The 17,613-nt window shown below is 37.1% G+C and overlaps 1 protein-coding gene across 2 annotated transcripts in view; it reads right to left on the bottom strand.

Annotated features, from left to right (window-relative positions):
* Positions 1-14,028, bottom strand: part of LOC115211814 (regulator of nonsense transcripts 1-like) — a 63,976-nt gene extending 49,948 nt beyond the window's left edge. The window contains exon 1 of one of the 2 annotated variants that reach the window (XM_029780521.2): positions 13,523-14,028. The gene's annotated coding sequence lies outside the window, so the exon portion shown is untranslated. The remainder of the gene's footprint in view (positions 1-13,522) is intronic. The other variant, XM_029780520.2, reaches the window with a different exon arrangement.
* Between the last annotated feature and the right edge of the window lie 3,585 nt (positions 14,029-17,613).

The raw sequence follows: 17,613 nt of genomic DNA, 5'->3' as shown, positions 1-17,613 counted from the left end.
TAGAGACCGAGACCTATGGAAGTATGCTGTGCGTGAGAAGACCCGGCAATAGTAGTGAAGCCATAATTCGTGGCCCCTACCTGGGACGTAGTCAGTCCACCTGTGCATACCTTCCTTCTTGTGACACTTGTGAAGACCTGTTGAGGCAAGTGAGAATCGAATCAAATCAAATCAAATCGAACCAAATCAAAATAGATGAACATCAATGGAATTTGTATCCTTGTGGTACCAGTGCCGGTGGCACATAAGAAAACCATCCGAACGTGACCGTAGCCAGTACCACAACGACTGGCCTCCCTGCTGAGGGCACGTAACAAACACCATCCGAGCGTGGCCGTCCGCCAGCCTCGTCTGGCACCTGTGTCGGTGACACATAAGAAAACACCATCCGAGCGTGGCCGTCAGCCAGCCTCGTCTGGCACCTGTGTCGGTGGCACATAAAAAACACCATCCGAGCGTGGCCGTCTGCCAGCCTCGTCTGGCACCTGTGTCGGTGGCACATAAAATCACCCACTACACTCTCGGAGTGGTTGGCGTTAGGAAGGGCATCCAGCTGTAGAAACACTGCCAGATCTGACTGGCCTGGTGCAGCCTTCGGGCTTGCCAGACCCCAGTTGAACCGTCCAACCCATGCTAACATGGAAAGCGGACGTTAAACGATGATGATGATGATGTCACCAAATCAGCAGTGGAGGAGGACATTCTGAAAGTATAGTCACTAAATAGGATGAAGAAAATTCAGCCAAAGTGAAATTTTGTATTTGAGAGATCTCTGTGCATGCAGTTAATATATACCACTTACCACTTAAAATATATACTACTTACTGAATTACATCAAGTTACAGAGGTAAATGATGCAGTGATACATATATCTAAGTATGTTGTGTTTCATACTGACAGAGAAGGAAGAAATTATAGGGAAGAAGTTATAGAAGAAAGAAGTTCTAGAAGAAAGATGCTATACTCTTAACCCTGTTGTTGCATTCAAACTCAGTTTGTGACACACACATAGTGCATATAAAGCAACTTGATGTGATAATATGCAAACTATATCATCCATTTGATGCCCCAGTTGAACACTGAGGTCGATGTAATCGGCTTAGCCCCTCCTCCAAAACTACTGGCCTTGTGCCAAAATTAAAAACCATTATTATGATTATTATTATTATTATTATTACATGTAGTAGTAGTAGTTGTGAAGGTGCATGGCTCAGTGTTTAGAACATTGAGCTTACGATCATGAGGTTGTGAGCTCGAATTCCGGACTGGGCTGCGTGTTGTATTCTTGAGCAAGACACTTTATTTCACGTTGCTCCAGTTCACTCAGCTGTAGAAATGAATTGCGACATCACAGGTGCCAAGCTGTATTGGCCTTTTGCCTTTCCCTTGGATAACACCGGTGGTGTGGAGAGGAGAGGCCGGTATGCATGGGTGACTGCTGGTCTTCCATAAACAACCTTGCCCAGACTTGTGCCTGGGAGGGTAACTTTCTGGGTGCAATCCCATGGTCTGTGTCGTGACCAAAGGGGGTCTCAGTAGTAGTAATAATAGTAGTAGTAGTAGTAGTAAAGCAGTGAGCTGGTAGAACCATTATAAAACAGGACAAAATGCATAATGTTATTTCATCTGTCTTTATGTTCTAAGAGCAAATTCTGCTGAGGTTGAGCCTGCCTTTCATTCTTTTGGGGTCAATAAAATAAGTATTAGTTTAGCACTGGGGTCAATGTAATTGACTTCTGCCTCTCCACAAAAACTGTTGGCCTTTTGCTAAGATTTAAAATCATCATTATTATTATTGATTTCAAATGCTGTAAAGTTTGACTTAGCCTTTCATCTTCCAGGGTCGATTAAATAAGTACCAGTTATGCACTGGGGTTGATGTAATTGACTTATCTCCTCCCGCCAAATTTTAAGCCTTATGCCTATAGTAGACAGGATTATTATTATTATTATTTAGTGAGAGAGCAGCGCATTCCATCAAAGTGACACTGGCATACAAATATACGAAGCCCAATATATCCCATCATGACTACTCACCTGATAAGAGTATACCAGGCACATGCATCACAACCAAATGTGCATGACATAGTGATTGCATATCAAGATAAACAGTGCATTACCTTGCAGGTGGGACCCAGTTAGAATTTTCTTCAGGTTGAGTTGTCCATCAAAAGGTCCCTGAATAAGGGTTCTTTAAAGATGTTGAATGAAACAACACCCATGTTTCCAGAGATGAAGTATTCAAATCCCAAAGAATTCCTCTATGATGCTCTCTCACTACTTCTGCTCATGATCAGAAATGCACATATTGTCAGCCACTAGGAGACATGCTGAACTGGTTAAGGTCAAACAACTGACAAACAAATCCGTGGTATTGAGTAGAATATTTGCTGTAGCCCATCTTTTATACCAATACCAAAACATGTACATAATAACACTTCCAATCAGTTAAGATATTATTATTATTAAGGCAGTGAGCTGGCAGAATCATTAGCATGCCAGGCACAATGTTAAGCATAATTTCATCCATCTTTACGTTCTGGGTACAAATGCTGTCGAAGTCGACTTTGCTTGTCATCCTTTTGAGGGCGATAAATTAAGTACCAGTGAAACACTAGGGTTGATGTAATCAAATAGTCCCTCATCCGAATTTGCTGGCCTTGTGCTAAAATTTCAAATCATTAAGACAGTGAGTTGGCGGAATTATTAGGAGACTGGACAAAATACTCGGTGGAATTTTGTCCATTGTTCTGAGTTCAGATTTTGCCAAGGTCCACTTTGTCCTTCATCTCTTTGGGGTTAATAAAATAAGTAACAGTCAAGCACTGATGTTGATGTAATCAACCAGGCCCTTTCCCCAAATTTTACACTTTGTGCTTATAGTAGAAAGAATTATTATCAGTGCCAACCACTGTCCCTTTCATCATCATTATTGTTATAACTATCACCATTACTACTACCCATTGCCATCGCAATCTCATCTTTAAAATACCAGTCAATCTTCTGAACTCATGCTGCTAATCAACAACAATACAAAACCCAAAATTGGATAGGCTTTGTGAGTTGACATCCTTCAATTTTAAAGTTTTCCATTCGTTTATTCATCCCAACCCATCTAATCTTGATATATATCTGTTTCTTTATTCAAAATTTTAAAATCTTTTATGTATTTATCCAGTCATTTATTTATCTGTTTATATACATATATATTCAGCAAATTCTTTCTTCACAAGTGTCACTTATTCCATACAATACCATCCCGTTGTTTCCCATTTAACTTTATTTTCTTATTTTGTTATTCTATCTTATTTGCTATTTTATTTATTTCTATTGAACTCTTTTATTGAATCAATACCTACCCTCCTTACCTTATTCCCCTCTTAACCCTGTTTCTTCCTTTTCTTTTTCCCTTTTCTATTTTTCTGTTTACTTTTTTCTTTTCTTCATTTTCTGACAAGAACTTTATAGATATGTAATTGTAGGCATTCATCAATCCCAAAAGGCAACATGGCCACTGTAACATGGAGACTGTTGTGTATGTCATATATGAGGCAGAGGTAACAGCAATAGGGCCATATGGGCAACTAAACAAGCAAAAGTATGTGGGAGTAACTGAAGGCCCCTTCAGAACCTGCTATAACAAGTCCTCCTGCAACATCCTAGAGAGATGTAACACCATAACCTGGGCCAAGCATGTATGGTTATTGAAAGTGCCACTGAGTACAGCCTAACGTGGAGGATTATAGAGAAATGTAAAGTGTAAAGATTATGTCTGGCTGTGAAAAGAGCGATTTTAAAGAGCACCAGCACCCAAGCAGCTGCCTGAACAGCAGAAGTTGAAATTTTCAATCCTCCCACATGAAAGGAAGTACATCCTATCATACTTGTGTGCCCCATCGTGACTATAACCATCAGTCCCCAAACTTTGGTCCTCCACCAATACCTGAGAGTCTGGCAAAGAGTTTGACCACAACATACACTAATACACCCACAAACAAACACACATACTCCAGCAGACATCCACCCATTAACCCCCCCCCTCCACTACATGTTTATATATTAGATCAGAAATGAAGAACACTTCTTGCATGACAGTGACACTTGCTTACTACCATTGCCTGATGTCAGGGCAAGGAGACAGAAAACAAACAAACACACACATACGTATGTATACATATATACAAGAAATATATATACAACAAATCACTTACTTTCCAGATGTTGCACATGTTATGTGAATAATAGCCATATCACGATTTACAAGTGGTTGATTCCTGTGAGTTCACAATACATTCACACACACAGACATATAATCTTTCAGTTTCTGCCTACGAAATCTACTCACAAGGCTTTGGTCAGACCTATGATATATATATATATATATATATTATATATATATATATATATATATATATATTTAAACAGATGAGTGGTACAACAAGGCACCAATATTTATTGGAAAATAGTAATCAATATATATATATATATATATCAAAATAAGCCACAGGATATCAAGAGGTGATGCAGTACAACCATTTCAAGTAGCTCCATTTAATTGAACAATGCTATTATTACATTAATTTAAATGCAGGGCTATCCTCAGCTGCACAAATAAATAGAATTTTAATCAGTTGGACACATTAATATAATTTTTCCCAAATATTTTAACAGAACAAGATGGAAGAAATTCATGTTGCTGCTATTGTAACTAAGAATAGACTACACTTCCAAGAAATGAATGAAGCCCACTGGGGCTTGTAAAGGATTGTGGTTCATTTCTAATTTATTTGTCTTCTTATCAACTATTAAATCTAAGACTAGACAACTGTATCTGATTGGAATAAAGGGCAAGTGTGAGTTGACAGCTCATGGCTGCGTATGGTCATAAATATTGTCAAGATATTAGGAGTAGTAAACTGGGTATAAAGCAACTGTCTATAAAAGGAAGTTGGATAGGGGAAGACCCTAAATCATGATATTAATTACCAGTTAAAGAGGCAAGATGCTAATAAAAACTATGATGTTAATACAGAGGAAATTTATCATGGGGTACTGTGGGTGATTGTATATAAACAATATTGTTATGTTGTATAAAAATAAAATTTTAAGATTATCATAAATGATATCATAACCAAAATAGGTAAAATTTGTGTATGTATCAATTTTCAACATTAAAAAGGAAAGATTACAGAGAATCAGTTTAATATTCATTCATGTACTTAATTATTTACTTATTAGGTGGTTTCTATAAAGACTGCTCAGGGTATTTACTTATGGAATACTGAAAAGATAAACATGCTATCTATATATTAATTATAAGCCAAGAATCAGAAAAAAATAAAAATGTGTACAGATACACACACATATTTATCTATGTGCACACATGCACACATACACAAATATTTATATGTTTATATGGCTAGAGTATAACCATTTCGCATAGACTTAAGTCACTAAAAAGTATCTATTTACAACCAAGAAAGATAACAATTTATAAGGGATAAGAGGTTAATAGGTTATGCACTTATATGCATATATACACATATAAAAATATTTATATGTTTATATGGATATAATATAACCATCTCACATAGACCAAGTAGCTGAAAAATCTCAATTTAAGAACAGTAACAACTTATAAGGGATAAGAAGTTAATAGGTAAGGATACGCAAGTAAGAAAACAAAATAATAAGAATTTATAGCAAATAACACAACGTAACAATTTTCAAAAAAAAATTTGTTTATTGTGTTTTTTTATTGTTTATCAATCCATTTTTTCTGCTGATTCCAAAAATGAAATTATCTTTTGTGTATCATCAACAGTTAAGAAAATATGCCGACTTTCGATATTATTATGTATTCGGTATTGTTATAATGTTCCGCTACTAAATGTTTGTCTAATTTTCTCTTTCAGACCAATTACTAAGTTCTGCTACGTTCAGGATGGCTACTAGAATATGTAAAAATTCTCCAGATACATTTTGCTATGTGTGTGGTTATCATATTGGAAAAAAGCAGGTATTACATAAGACCGTGAAGGGTGCCAAATTGTGGATAGTGTACAGACTATTTCAGAATGCCCATGGGTGATTAGGACAAACCATGGGCCTCGCATGTGTTATGTGGAAACTGTCGATCTACTCTAGAAGGATGGTTAAGAGGTACAGGAAGGTCAATGCCTTTTGCCATTCCAAGGGTATGGAGAAAGCCAAAGAACCATCACGATGACTGTTACTTTTGTATGATCGATGTGACAAAGTACAGAAAAGTGAAAGGAAGACAAGCTCTTCAGTATCCAGACATACCATCATCTAGAGCACCTGTCCCACATGATGACAGTTTATGAGTATCACTACCACCAGAAAATATTTCATCTGAAGAGCCAACAAGTAACAGCAGCCAAGAAATAGAGGAAGCTTTCGTACCAAGAATGACTTTGGAGCCTCACTTTCCAAATCAAAGTGAGCTAGATGATTTAATCAGGGATCTGGGTCTTACTAAGTCAGGAGCTGAACTTCTTTCATCAAGGTTGAAGGAATGGAATCTATTGGGGGAAGACTGAAAGATATCTCTGTACTGGAAACGCCATGAAGAATTTGAAATTTACTATGAAAATATTAATGATCTGTGTTATTGTAAAGATGTGATTGGTTTGTTTACTGCTATTGGACTCAAGCATGATTCTGCAGAATGGCAACTGTTCATAGATAGCTCAACATGAAGTCTCAAAGTAGTGTTGCTCCACAATGGAAATAAATATCCTTCTTTGCCTCTTGCACACTCCAATGTCAAAGAACTTCTCGACAAAATAAATTATGCTGAGTTCAAGTGGGATGTTTGTGGTGATTTCAAGATGCTTGTCTTCTTGCTTGGCTTGCAAGGGGGATACACAAAGTATTCGTGTTTCTTTTGCTTATGGGACAGCAGAGCTGATGATGATCATTACAAGAGAGTACATTGCCCCCCCAAAAGCCACTAGTAGATTCCAATAAAATCTTATTACCCCCACTTCATATCAAACTCGGATTGGTAAAACAGTTTGTGAAGGCCTTAGATTTTAGAGGAGAAGCTTTTCAAGAAATTTGCCTTATGTTTCCAAAGCTATCTGAGGCTAAGATCAAGGGTGACATATTTGTTGGGTCCCAAGTAAATGCAATGTTAAAGTCGAAGAAACCGGAAAGAGCGATGACAAAAGTTGAAAAAGAAGCTTGGCGTGCATTTCGTGATGTACTTCATGGATTCATAGGAAATCACAAGAATCCTAATTACAAACAGCTGGTAGCAAAGCTTATTGAAAACTTCAAGAAAATGGGTTGTTGTATGTCCTTAAAGGTTCATTTTTTTGCACTCTTACCTAGATTTTTCCCCGAAAACTTGGGTGATGTCAGTGAGGAGCATGGTGAGAAATTTCATCAGGACATCGCAATTATGGAAAAAAGATACCAAAGACGATGGGATACTGCCATGGTGGGAGATTATATATGGTCTCTAGTCAGAAGAGATGAAGGTATACACTCCAGAAAATCTCGATCGTCAAAGCACTTCTCATCTTAAGAAAAGAGTTATCAAGGCATTTACAGGGCAGAGTTATTGTTTCTTTTTGTTCTAACTAATATTATACTTCCTACATACCTTTCAATATATGAAAAAGTACTAAGTGTTGTGTAATTATCCTTACAATACTAGAATAGATTGAACCAACAAAGTGCTGTAAAGAAAAGTTACAAATGTAATGAGCAAATATGAAATTAGGAATAAATAAATAACTATTGATGTTACGTCAAAATGAATGTGATTTTTGAATTTAGTGGCAAAAAATACATATATGAATATTAAGAAATACAAATAAACAAAACATGTGTTACATTGTGTAATAAGAAATATATATAACCTACATTAAAAGAGACTGGTTATTAAATTTGAGGTAGGGAAGAGATAAAAGTAACCCAAAAAGAGGAGGTAGTAGGTATGGGCGTAGTGAGGGCAGTTAGAGGTATTCAGAGTTACTCTATACCCAATTTACTACTCTTAATATCTTGACAATATTTATGACCATACCTAGCCATGAGCTGTCAACTCACTCTATCCCTTCATTCCAAACAGACACAGTCCTCTAGTCTTAGATTTAGTAGTTGATAAGAAGACAAATAAATTAGAAATGAACCACAATCCTTTACAAGCTAGGTGAGAGTGCAAAAAAATGAACCTTTAAGGACATACGACAACCCATTTTCTTGAAGTTTTCAATAAGCTTTGCTACCAGCTGTTTGTAATTAGGATTCTTGTGATTTCCTATGAATCCACGAAGTATATCACGAAATGCACACCAAGCTTCTTTTTCAACTTTTGTCATCGCTCTTTCCAGTTTCTTCGACTTTAACATTGCATTTACATGGGACCCATATAAAGGCAGAAGGATTTCCCTTTATCATAGGGAAATGATCTTGATAAAATTTCCAATCCAAAGAAAATTGTTTATTACAGTCTCTAAGTTGCCAAATTAGTTTACTAAGACCTGCAGAATTACGTTTATGAATATATTTAAATGTAAAAATGTGGTTAGTAAGTCATATTTTTAATTCCGTGGATGACAGCCCAATATAAAAAAAATTCTTTAGATCCTGCAGAAATTTTACATTGATAAACAATGTTTTTAATTCTGCAATTTCTATTAAGAATGCAAGTGTTATTCGGACCACAATTACAAGGACTATTACTATTGATATTATTTATTTAAGGAGAGATTATTGTTATTAGAGTTATTAAGTGAAACCCTTTTACTGTTAAGAATATAGTTGTTATGCGAGGATATTATCTGTAAGAGATTACTGGTGTTGAAGAAACCAATTTGGATATGGTGGATGTTGAAAATGGAGTGGTACCTGGAATTTTTGGGAAAGTTCCTTTCAATGGCTTGATGAAATAGGTAGGGAAGGTTACTTTTAACATTTTTGCCTTATGGAATAATAAGCCAAATAGTTTTACTAGGGTCATGTGATTCATAGAGAGATTTATCATTAAAAAACTTGACGATCTTTTTATTTTAGGCAATAATCCAGATAATAACCCCTTATATTGAAATAGTCAAAATCCTAATTTTGGAAAACTTAAAAATAAACAGTCTAAGTTAACAATACGTCCCCACTCTTTCTGTAAAATAATGAATCACAAACCATAACACAGAGATCTGCACTAAGAATTCACAGTTCTTCATTATCATCATCATCATCAATTAACATCCGTTTTCCATGCTAGCATGGGCTAGATGGTTTGACTGAAAACTGGTAAGCTGCACTAGGTTTCAGTCTGCCAGTTACGAAACAACAGCATCAGCCACAACTACAATCTCTCTTGGCTTGACAGGTCTTCTCAAGCATGGTATATTGCCAATGGTCTCAGTCACTTGTCACTACATTGAGAAGAATGTGGTGTTTTTTTCCATTAGATCAAAATTGCTTTATTTTTACTATAAGGCGAAATAATGTGAGACATGACAAAATGCTGTGGTTTTACAAAACAGACGAGAAACATTTGGGTGATAAAGAAGGTTAAAATCGAAAAGAAGTTGGGTACTTTGCAGTATTAACACAAAGATGTTGGAAACATGTTGATGATACTGGGATCAGAGAAAATTCATTGATGCAGATTTTCTACAGTTGGATGCCTTTCCAATTGCCAACCCTGCCTCTTTTCAAGCAAAGTAATATTTCCCCATGATTGCACCTGTTTTTACAGAAGTTGGGAAATGAAGCTAATTGTTTGTATGATGGTGTCACTCTACAACTATTGTGAGATGTCAAGACACAAAAAGGGACACAATACATATCTATATATATATATATATATATATATATATAGAGAGAGAGAGAGAGAGAGAGAGACAGAGAGGAGGGAGAGAAAAAGATATATATATATATATGTATATATATATACACACAGGGTGTTGCCATCCCAAAATCAAAGTATTTTAAATCAAAAAATATCAACTAGATCATGACTGGGAGATAAAAGTTTGCTAAAAGTACCACATTCAACTTCTACAATGATCTTAAGACAGGTCCAGAGCTTAGGGTATGCATTCCTTATTGTATCCCTGGGAAGATCTTGAAACACCTTGATCTTGGCGACCAGTTCGGCCTTGGGGTGGCAAGCAGAATGGTTGGTGTCTTTCTCAATCATACCCCACACATAGTAATCCATGAGATTACAATCAGGGGATCAGAAAACCAGAAATTGGGGCTGGTGAAGTTGTAGAAATTCTGATGACTTCTGGCTCTTTCTGGAAGTATGGCAAGGAGCCAAATTCTGCTGCCACCCATATGGCCTTCCAGCAGCAATCATCTTTGGCTAGAGATTTACCAATCTCCAGCAATTTCACAAAGCTGTTTGAATTAGATCTAAGGCTCTGGTTGAAAATGTGGGGATAAATTCTGGAATGTGGATGCAGTCAGAATGCCTGCTGATCAAGATTTTGTAGTCTCCATTACAACTGTCTATGTCATGTCTTACAGTCTTTACTGCGTTCACAAAGAATTGAATGGCAGTGATGATGCCAGCATTTTGAAACCCGATGCATATCATGATACAGATAACTCTTTTCCAATATTCAGATGCTTTCCAGTCCTCCATGCTAGCTAACTGTTTCTTAACTACAACTTTAATCTTCAATCTCTCCAATGCTGTTGACTGTTCAACAATGCACACACATATATATATGTATGTATGTATATTAACACCAGCATCAAAATGAAAATTGTAGTTAAGATACCTGTGCTGGTGACACGTTAAAAGCACCATCCGAACGTGGCAGTTGCTAGCGTTGCCTGACTGGCGTCTGTGTTGGTGATACGTAAAAGCACCAACCGATCGTGGCTGTTTGCCTGCCTCATCTGGTCCCTGTGCCGGTGGCATGTAAAAAGCACCCACTACACTCAAGGAGTGGTTGGCGTTAGGAAGGGCATGCAGCTGTAGAAACACTGCCAGATCAGACTGGAGGCTGGTGCAGCCTCCTGGCTTCCCAGACCCTGGTCGAACCGTCCAACCCATGCTTGCATGGAAAACGGACGTTAAATGATGATGATGATGATATATATATATATACAAGCCGGGTAGCCCAAAAGTCACCAGACCATTTAAAAATATAACAATCCTTTTATTTTAGTAAATATTCACATTCATTCTTTTATAAATAATAAATACACTTCTTGAAAAACATTTTTAAGTCTTGAAAATAACATCCTTATAAATGGTCCCTATTTTGTTCTTGACAATGGCAGGCCTTTTCTAAAAGGTTCCATCACCATTCATAATCTTTCTTAGCTTATTCCTTTAATTTCTTCACAGATGTTGGCCTTAAATTGCTGGATGATCCAAGCTTTGTTATGGTATACTCTGTCTTTCAGATAACCGCATAAGAAAAAATCTGGAGCTATTAAATCAGGTGATCGTGAAGGCCAATTGAATACAGAATCTCTCAAAATTATCCTCCTTCCAAAAACTTGTCTAAAGAGCTCCATCGTTGGAGAGTCTGTATGGGTAATCTTGCTTCTACCATACCTTTGTTATGTTCTCAACAACAGGATCAAAAATGTTCCATTATGCTCCGATACATTTCTCCTGTGACAGCTAGTGTGCTTTCTGCTTCATATCCAAAGATGTAAGGACCAAGAACTTTTTCTGCACTGACCCTGCATCAAACTATTACTTTTACAGAATGCAGCTTACATTGGTGGATATTCTTGGGTTTTGTGTCCCACAAAATCAGATATTTTGTTTATTGGCAAAGCCATTTAGATGAAAGTGGGCCTTGTCACCCATAAGAAGGTTGTGAATGAAATCACCTCCTTGTTTTGCCAATTTTTGCATCTGGGCAGCACACATTTACCATACACAAATTTCTGCTAGCTTCAGTTCCTGCATTAACTGCACTTTATACAGGAATAAATTCAGCATCCTTTGAATCCACTGCAGTAAGCTTTGAGATGTGCCCAGCAAATGGGATCGTCTTTGAGTTGATGTTGAAAGTCCTTCATCAATGTTTTGCTGTACACACTGAATGTTGTCCTGAGACTTCCATGAACATGGCGTTTCTCGTGTGGTCAATCAATTACAGCTTCCTGTTGTTCAAACTGACTGAATAAATTGAGTACTGCTTTTTATATTGTGGTTGTCCGACCCCAAAATGATGAATGTAAGCTCTTTCAGTTAGCTCAGTTTATTGTTGAGTTTGTAGATGAAATTTGATTATTTTTACTCACTCTGTTGTGAATTTCTCTATGATTATTTTCTAAGAATTACATGTCAATAATCTGAAACAAAATAATTGAAAAAATTAATTGTAAAAAAGTTATATTTTAAAATAGTCTACTGACTGGGCCACCTGTAAATATGTGTGTGTGTGTGTATATATATATATGCCTGCATGGAAAGCGGACATTAAACAACGATGATAAGATGATGATGATGATTATATATATATATATATATATATATAATTACCTATGAGGTTTTTATTTTCATGCTAGCCACTTAATATGATCGGTATTTTAAATAACGATCTTATCCTTATATATATATATATATATATATATATATATATATATATATACACGTGTTATAGATATATACACTTGTTTTATATATACATTTATATATATTATTATATGTCTATATATGTTATATATATATACGGTATATATATATACATATATATATACGTTATATACATGTGTGTTATATACATACATATAATTATATATATATATATATATATATACACTAGCGTAGCTTGTGGGTGTGGTGATTTTAAAGAGACGGCACTTTGGGGTCTGTAGTAGGCAATGTGTTTTGTGGGATCAGGGCGGCAAACCGGAGAGCTTTCCCGGGCGGCATAGGTATCTACGTTAGTGCACACACGTCTATATGTTTGCATGTGTGTATGCATGTATATTCTACGGGATTCCGTTAACCATATCTCATAAGGCTTTGGTCGGCCAGGAGTCATAGTAGAAGACACTTGCCCAAGGTGCTACGCGGTGAGATCGAACCCGAAAACGTCTTTAGGAAAAGAACTTCTTAACCCTATCAATGCTTGCACAGTAAACAAATTCGCGTTTATAATAAAGAAATGAAGCACGATCATTATGTTACCTTATAAAACAAGTATTATGAAACATTAAAAAGAAAGAGACACGATGGTGGTAGATGCAGAAGACTGATTAAAGGCGAAAGGCTCAGCCTCTCACCAGACTTGAAAAGGAATGGAAGTTACAGTCGTTTCGTATAAATCATTAAATTCTAGTTCGCACTAAATGTAATTATGACAACGACTACTATGGCAAGGAGATGACGGTAATAACAAAGAAGGTAATTTAGTTACAGCGGATAATGTTCTGAGGAATTAAATACACAAATCAACCTTTCTTATTTGAAGTCGTTTTAACTCCAAATCTAAATGCAACGAACACACAATTACTATCCATTGTATTTTCACTCTTTCGATTATGATTATTTTATAATTACCTTTTACTTTTTGCCTCGGCCAGCTTTCCCGCGGAGATTGTAATTTCTATATTTTCTTTCCAATGGTTCTGTCTGTTCGTCCTTCCCTCGGATTTTTTTTCCTATTATTTTCCTTTCACTCTTTAGCACAATGTCTTATGCATATATATTATTTTTTCTGTATGGGTAAGAGTTGGATTTGATGTTTATTTTTTCCCACTTACTACGTTCTCGCTCATTAATTAAAGTATTTTTCTCATTTATAATTCAGCGTATATGCATATTTTAATATATAAATATATATGAATGTGCGCGTGTTAACAATTTCACTAAACTCTAATAATATATTTCAGCTCTATTCTCTTTTCACCCTCTCTCTCTCCCTCTCTCTCTCACTCGCTCCTCCCTCTCGTGTATATCTTATGAATTCCTTTTTTTATTCCTCGCCTCATCTATTTACCTTTCTTTCATTCTACAGGGTAAGAGATTAATGATAACGACAAAAGAAAAAAAAAAAAGAATTGTCTTGAAATAAGCGTACAGTGTTTGTGTTTAATATTTACATATATCTTGTAAACACTGTTCTTCCATCCACTTTTACTCACACTTCTTCTCTTCCGGCTGCTCGCAATTATCAACGTTCAGGCAGGCAGTGGCAGTCAATTCATCCAACCTAACAGAAACGCTAGGCGTCGATTCTTTCTTTATCTGCTTTTTCACAGTCCCAGTCGACCGACCTCATATCATCACTGATGATGTGACAATGAAAATATCTGGCTGAAAACTTGCAACCGTTAAAGATCGTTTCCTCTCATTAACTAATCATATGTTATGGTGATGCATGGTAAATGCTTTACAAGAATAACGAGCCAACGAATTTTGCCTACTGTTGTTTAGCCGAAGTTAATAAACAGCAATAAACGAGTATATTACACGAGACAATAAAGACCTGCTAGAAATAGTAACCAAATCGCCCTCCAATCACACAAATGTGTTTAAAAAAGAACACATAATGTAGTTCTGTTCTTTTCTGTTAATTATATAAGATTGCTATTTGTACTTATTCAATAAACGTCACGGTCTCTAATTCGTTGCAAATGTAAAATCTTGACTGACAACATCATCATCATCATCATCGTTTAACATCCGCTTTCCATGCTAGCATGGGTTGGACGATTTTAACTGAGGGCTAGCGGACCTGATGGCTGCACCAGGCTCCAATCTTGATCTGGCAGAGTTTTTATAGCTGGATGCCCTTCCTAACGCCAACCACTCCGAGAGTGTAGTGGGTGCTTTTTACGTGCCACTGGCACGGGGACCAGTCAGGCGGTACTGGCAACGACCTCGCTTGAATCTTTTTACACATGCCACCGGCACAGGTGCCAGTAAGGCGACGCTGGTAACGATTACACTCGAATGGTGCCTTTTACGTGCCACAGGCACGGAAGCCAGTTAGCCATTCTGGCAACGATCACGCTCAGATGGTGCTCTTGGCACCCTACTAGCACGGGCACATATAAATGTATACCTCTTCTGTCGAAAACTCCTTATTTCAGGGAAGTAAACTGGAGTAGCAGTTTAAGGTTTGCAGTATATTGGTTTATGGTAAACTTATGGTTTGCAGTATATTATGAATGGAAAACATTCAATGGCAACATGAGGAAGCATTTGGGAATATGTATAGGAAAACAATATAAGTTATCAAAAATTATGAAAATATTGATACACTCTGCAAAAAAGAAACTCCTGGGAAGCGTAGACTCAGGTGAAATTCCTCTCTTCCATTTATTGTATATACGTGCATTTGAACGTAGCAGGGAACAACTAGCCTTTGGCCACTATTTGGATCCTGTTGTGTCCACTACTCTGGTTGGTATTGGCGCAATCTGTCTCTCACTTGATTACACCAGCTAGCCGTGTATAACCAATCGGAGGCTCTAAAAAAGATTACGTGGGACAGCCTGTTCACTACCTTGTTTGAACCTATAGCTCCTTATAAAAACTCAACTTTTCCTCATTCTGAGGTCTTTGGTCCTACTGACCACAAAGACACAGGTTATTTCCAGTGACAACACCAAATGACACCACTACTACCACAGCAGCTACGTTGAGACTTAACAACTTCGTACAACAGCATTACAGCAACCTCCTTCGTCGCCACCATCAAATGTCGTCAACATCATCTCTCTATATACACAGCTCAACAAGCAATTCACCCAGGTTCCAACAGTTGACTGTTTGTGAATTATTTCACTACGAATCAACAGTGAATATACAACCTGCATGAACTCCTGTATTAAGTGACTCAGGCAGTAGCATCATAGCCACAACTTCACGTATGACATGTACCTGTAACCGACTCAGCATCATGGCTGTGACTTCTTGATACAGTATTTCAACTATCGTGTATGACTGACTACAAACTGGTATTATCTTTTTTGTGTTTATGAACTTCTCACTTCGATGGTTATAGACTCTTTCACTGTCTTCTTAGTGCCATCCTTAAATGTACTTAACACACGCTCATACATCTATGCCTACACATACATACATTTTGTTCTTATGATGGCCTGTCTATTATTCTGTGTAATGTCAGTGTGCAGGTATGATAAAATGTGTTTAAGAGAAGAACTGGGTGTAAGAGACACCAAGAAAGAAGACTGTGCTGGTATGGTGATGTATGCCGATAGATGAGGGCAGCTGCATAAGAAGTGCCAATATATGAATGGAGAGGGTACTACTTGAAGAGGAAGCTCAAGGAAGTCGTAGGAAAAAGTGGTGAGGAATGATCTTCAGATGTTAAAACTCAGAGGAGATAACAAAGGACTTGAACAATTGGTGATTTACTGTGCTGGAGAAGATCCACACAGCTAAATAAAATTGAGGCCATAAAGGCATGTCCTTTATGTTCATGCTTCCACCTTCATACACAAACCTTCTTTGCAACTCATCTTCCCAACACTTCCTTCCCCCATCAGTTGCTGCATTCCTCCCACTCTTCTTCATGTACCTACCAGCATAATATGTCTCTGTTGAATCTTTTCCCCACAACACATCCTCCCAATACTCTCTCCCTCTTATTACTTCAACTACAACTCTTCTTTAGCAATCTTGTGAATTCACCACTCACCCTCTCCAATCCCCAGCCTACTCACTGTTAACACTATCTTCTTTCTCTCACCCTCCCCTCTCCCCTCTCTCTTGACCGGAGGCAGTTGTATTTCCTCTCTAATGCAAGACTCCTTTTTCTGTCACTCAATACTACCTCTCCTCCTTCATTTGAGGGAGTCTTTTCTTATAAGTTACTTGGTGACCTCACTGCTGCTGGTGCCATGTAAAAAGCTGTGAGTGCCAGTATGCTCTGTAAAGTGGTTGGCATTAGGAAGAGCATCTAGTTGTAGAAATCATGCCAAAGCAGGAGCAGGGATTTGTACAGTTTTCTGACTTTCCAGTTCTTGTGGAACTATCCAATCCATGACAGGATGGAAAATGGATGTTTAATGATAATAGTGATAATATAAGATCCCTTACTTCCTCTTGGATGAATTCTGGGAGATCATCTGGGTATTTGTCCAATAATTTTAAATATACAAGATAGAGATTCTCTTCTCTCATGCTTTCAAGATGTTTCTGTCATGCTACAGAACATAGAACAATACACTGTGCTTGAAACATCAAACAACATTGGTGTTCTAGTAATCACCGAATCAATAGCAATTAAGGTGTTTCACTTGAATTAGATTCAGGTTCAACAGAGCTATTGCAAAGATTTTCTTAGATGTTCTTCTCTGGGAGATGGAAATTCAATTTTCTTTTACTCAGCAGTCAGGTTCACTTCAAATAAAACTTGTGACCATATTCTGTATAGATCTTTCAAGATTGTTCAAGGGTGACTCTGAATTTGACCCCCCCCCCCGTCCTCATTCACTGGTAAAGCATTGCTTTAACCTGAGTGACCAGATCAAATGAAGTGCACTGAACAAATTAAGAATGATTTGGAAGTATACACTGCCTGACTACTTGAAAAAGGAATTTTTTGGAGCCATAGTAGAATATGTTCTTTACAGTTCATCAGTAAGGACTCTGACAAAAAGATAGAAAGCAAGCTTAAT

Source organism: Octopus sinensis, linkage group LG5 (assembly GCF_006345805.1).
Source record: "Octopus sinensis linkage group LG5, ASM634580v1, whole genome shotgun sequence".
NCBI classification, from domain to species: Eukaryota; Metazoa; Mollusca; class Cephalopoda; order Octopoda; family Octopodidae; genus Octopus; species Octopus sinensis.
This window is presented reverse-complemented; position numbering and strand designations above follow the sequence as displayed.